Genomic DNA, 5,250 nt, shown 5'->3' with positions numbered 1-5,250 from the left:
CAGAGGTGAGCTGTGAACTTCAAGCAGACCTGTACGCTCGAACGGTAAACTAATCCGTTTCCGGGCACAAAATTCAAAATAAAAGTAGACATTTGTAGTAGCCCGTCTGATGAACATTTTGAGTTCAGAACGTCAAATCACAAGTCGTAGCCTATTTCTATTTTTTGGGGCCGTTCCTGTTACACACTCCCTATATATGATATATATATTAAAGTATATAGTCCATGAGCGGGACCATTATGTATTCCTAATACTTTAGACAAGTCAGCATTCTGACATAAATAAACATACAATTTTAGTCCAAAAATTCTGAAGCTAAAATGTTGCTAAAACTTTTCATAATATATAGCTTATTTAGTTCACTTGCTACAGTATATGGACAATGGGTAAACTTAAGAGTTAATATTTAATAATGGACTGCAATATTTTCCAAATAATAACTGCTAATGATTGTATTTTAATTATCTACTCAATCTTGTACATAATTTATTAACCTATTCAAACACAAAAACATTTAGCTGAAGGGCTTGAAATGTATTTGGAAGTTGTGTTAATCATTTCGCGATATCCTGCTGGTTAGTCTGCTGAAACATACTGACGTATCGTTTTATTGCAAAAGTAAACATGGATTAGACTTGTTGTATCTAGAGATCAAGGCCAAATACAGCAGAAAGTAGTCAGGAAAACAAATCTTGTTTCTAGTTGTTGTTCCGTCTATTGTTAAATAATATTGTAAAATAATATTTGCGTTATTTACTTTCTTATGAGACTCAAAGACCAATATATTGTACCCTGTTGTTCTTCAGACGTTGTAGCTGCAATTTTGGCTTTTATTTTGAAGGTGTAGCCACCCAGTTTCCGGCTTAACGGGCAGTCTTTTTTCCTGGGAATGTTTACATGAATTATCCTTGCAGAGATATGCAAAACAAAGCGGATGTGTTGTGGTGCTGTACGACGTGTGTATAAGAGACATATTAAAGATACATATTCACTTCTGTATTTATTTTTACTTATAGAAAAAAAAAAAAAAGTGGTATGTGATATTCTCATTCCAGGAGTGAGCTCTCGAGCTCTACCAATTTTAAGGAGCGTGGTCTGAATGTGCTGCTGGCACGTTTGGAAATCTGTACAGTACGTGAAGTTCTCCACCAATCAGCTTCAAGATATGAGGAGCTGCCTCCTGCGCCCCCCGTCGCACTGTGATGACAGAGTGTGACCCAGAGAGAGAGGCAACAGCTGCTGAGGGAGTGTATCAGACAGCTGAACTTACTGGCTACTACACTCAAATGTGTTCAATCTAAACAAGCCTTGATTATATGCTCAACATATGATGAGAAAAAAAAAATCTATATACATATATAGATAGTTGTTGTTGTTTTTTTCCCCCATTTGTTTTAAATTAAATCTTATGTTATATAGTCATGCTCATGCATTTTTCACCTGTCTGTAAAAGTCAGTTTATGATTCTAAATAAAGTTGGGGAAAAAATATCATTGGCTATTTATTGTCTTTGTTTAAAAGCTTTAAAAACATAATTAAAAGCATTGCTTAAAGTAATCAAAAGGATGAGTTATAATCTTGCATATGTTTGACTACTAGCACATTGTTTTGGCTTTGTTAAAAAAAAAACTAAAAAGTTCAGAAGTGGGAGTTTTGCATGAACTGAAGAAGTAGGCTTAAAGATTTCAAAAGAATGTCTGGAAGGACATCCAGGGTACACAGAGAAGTAGTGAAAAGTCTGTTGGTTCATGCAACCTTTCAGTCAGTCATTAACGTCACACCAGGGCATTGCATAAAGTCACAGGTCAGGAGTTCAGTTACTGTCCACCACAAGCAGCACCATGCCACAAAGTAAAAGTCATCTCAAACTGGTTTCATGATCATGATAACAAAGTCAGGGAATTTCTCCGGCTTCGCTGGTTGCCAGATTTGAATCTCGTAGAATTTATTCAGGATGTGTTATAACAGAAGATTAGCAGCATGAATGGGAAGCTGACATATCTGCAGAACTTGAGCGACCATGTAAATGCGGAGAGGACTCTCAAAGAATGTGAATGTGTGACACCAAGAACATATAGCTCAAATTTTCCTTTAGCCATGGCACTGGCGTGTGCTTGTGTGAGCGATGTGACTGAAGAAGTAGGGTACCAATACATAGAAAAGCGTTATATAAAAACTAGACCATTTACCATAAATAGATAGCAGATAATAACCCATATTAGTTCACAGAGGTCAGGTTACTGTGGAGGAAAGTCAGTGACAGTCAGCACTCCTTGGTCTTCTTTGGTCTTCAAATAGTGGTTCAAAGCTTTGACTTGTGTTTGGAGATGCAAACCAGAGGGTGGTGCGTGTGAATCAAATACTTCTTCTACTTGGTCAGGGTTGAGCTGACTTGATCCAGGACTCAAACTGCAGAGCAGCAAAACACCCCCAGACTTGAAAATTCGAGCACCGTGTGTCTCTGTGGGTTTGACACCCCACGTGTTTTTTTCTTGTTTCCCCTCCTGAGAAGTTGTGTAGAGATGCTACCTGTCCTGTGAGACTGACCTCTGTTGGAAAGAAATGAACATGATCAGTGTCACTGATCTGCTTCAGTTTAATTGATGACCTTGAGAAGGTGCACAATCAGATTTTTTTTTCTTCACTGACAGAACTTCTTGTGTCTTTTATTTTGTGATTACCACCAGACTTACATGAAAAGTGCACATTTTTTACTCAAACCCACCTCACTGAAAGGATCTTCCTTTCTTACTCTGTCAAGGTGTTCCTGCAGATTTGACCTCAGAAGTAAAAAAAAAAAAAAAAAATGTTCACAGTTCCTCATGATTTTTATTTGCAAAGTCAAATGTTCATACCGTGACTAAAAAGTCATCAACCTGATCTCATAAATTTCACTTAGACTGAATAACAGCCTTTTACTTTTACTGATATTTCTTCTTTTCTTTTTTGCTCATTTTCAGACAGTGTGTCTAATTCCAAGCGTTGAAGAAGTGAGCACACACAGATAATTTTATTCATTATGCTTCCTTGTTAAGTGTCTGCAGCGGGAGGCCTTGAGAAAAAGACTTTTCATCTCAACAGGAAACTTTTTTTTTTTCACATACCATAGTCTTCAGTTCAGTTCTTCTCTTTAAGTTATAACAGTGATACGCTTTAAAATAAATATCATAAAACACTTTTTACAATAATCCTGAGACTAAAATCAAAAATAGCAACACACTGACAGACTGGGGAAAAGCTTCAGCTCATCCTCCTCCGTCAGTCAGGACCAGAGATGTAGAGGTGACTAAATGAACACTTGGTTTTTAAAAAGTCTTTTGGAGGAGTTTTGGGCTCTGTACCTCAACAGATTGGCATCAAACAGTTTCCATATCTCAAAATAGAAAAAGTGTGTTCACTGAAAGAAAAAATTAAATCTCTACATCAAAAAGTGACAATGACAATAACAATAAAATGTAACAATGGAAGCAGAAAAATAATGGCAAGTGAAGAATAATATCTGCGTGGAGCGGTGACATAACTGTCCTCACATTAGTACTTATATTTACATTTCTGTTTTGTAACAAACTGTTGACTGGCACTCTTCCACTTATCTTGTTGTGTCATCTTTTGCAGATTTTCTCAAAACACTTGTAAACATAAGGTTTAACCCATCACTCTCAGCATAGGAATTATATCCATGTTTAAGTATATAATACTAAAGGTTAAAGGTAGTGGTTTATTAGAGCTTCAGCCTTGTTTTCATCCTTTTGTTCATCTCTGTCAATAACAACACTGTACTCACCAGTTGCAAAGACTGCCAACTGCCAAGATCTATAAGTGACATCACTAAGAACATTTTATCCAGATATCTAAACCAATTAAAGAGGTTACACTGAATGAAAAAAAAAGCTTCCGCACACTCACATGTGTGCAAATAGATTTATTTTGCAGTCTCTTTGTTTGCTGCCTTCTTCGAGGTATAAATAAGTTGTGTAGGTATCGATCATCGCAAGAGGGTATCAGCCCAATCTGGTAACTGGATGCAGGGTATTGTCCTTCAGTTATGGAACTCACAATGAAAGTGAGTGCTCTTGTAATGTCCATTATTTTACAGTTAACTTTCTCTTAATCCTAACTACTTAAGGAACTGGATTCCTCCAGTCTAAATAAAGCTACAAGAAGATTTTGAGTTTTACTAGCGTTGTCCCAGCATTTTACAGCTTCCATTTATCAATCTAAAATGAATTTGCCCTTAATATTTTGTTAAGGCCTTCATCTTATTGTGGTGTTGAACAAATGATAGTAAACCTGGTCGAAGGAACCTCTGGTTACCTGGGGAGCTGCTAGAGTTACAGACCTGGATCTTGAAGTTCAAGAGGAAATGATACAATGCTAATAACTTGTTGAGTACAATGTTATTATTATGATAGATATAATGAACTATGAAATGAATGTTCTACGCTGTGTCCCAGTGTAGATTTAAACTACTCCCAACACTTGCAGACCTGCTAGACCTGGCTCCACACTTGGGTCACATGATGAACTTAAAAAATCTTGTAAGTTGACTTTTACTTGTTACATGAAAGTATGGATTTATGTATAAATAGCACGCTATCTCATGAAAGCAGGCTGAAAAAATGAATTGAATTCTTTCCCTATTAAACGACTTCATTCATTATAAGAAATAACAGTTTGATCAAACTTGTTTCATTGAACACTGCGAATTTATGGCATAAACATGTTAAAGCACAATCCTTTGTTTTTCTGTATTCTTCTTATTGTCAACAAATGAAAGGACCAAAACCAACAATGCGTATATCGCAGCTCATGATTCCTAGTTTTTAACAAATGTTACTCCAACTGGAGGAAAAAGTGCATGTGGTGCTCTTGTACACAGTATTTGTTTGGGATTTGTTGACATTAAGAAAAACATAGCTATCATTAGATTCATCCTTCAAAATATTGATACAAATTCTGTTTTTGACAATAAAATCTGATTGAACATGTGTGCTGCTTAACCACGGCCACATCTCTGGTCTCAGAGTACATCAGTCTCACATCCTGAGATTCAACAGAAATGAAAATGAAAACTAGTAATCGTGATGACTAATGATGTAATAATTAGCCACCGTTATATTAGAAGAAACAACTAATAACCAGAGGACAGGACAGTTCAGCTCGTCCCCTGTCAAGCGCCCACAAGTGTCAAACTCAGTCTTACGTGATGGAGAGGCATCCCGGCCGGCCATAGCAAGTGTCCAGACCGGC

Source organism: Chelon labrosus (assembly GCF_963514085.1).
Source record: "Chelon labrosus genome assembly, chromosome: 11".
NCBI lineage: Eukaryota > Metazoa > Chordata > Actinopteri > Mugiliformes > Mugilidae > Chelon > Chelon labrosus.
This window is presented reverse-complemented; position numbering follows the sequence as displayed.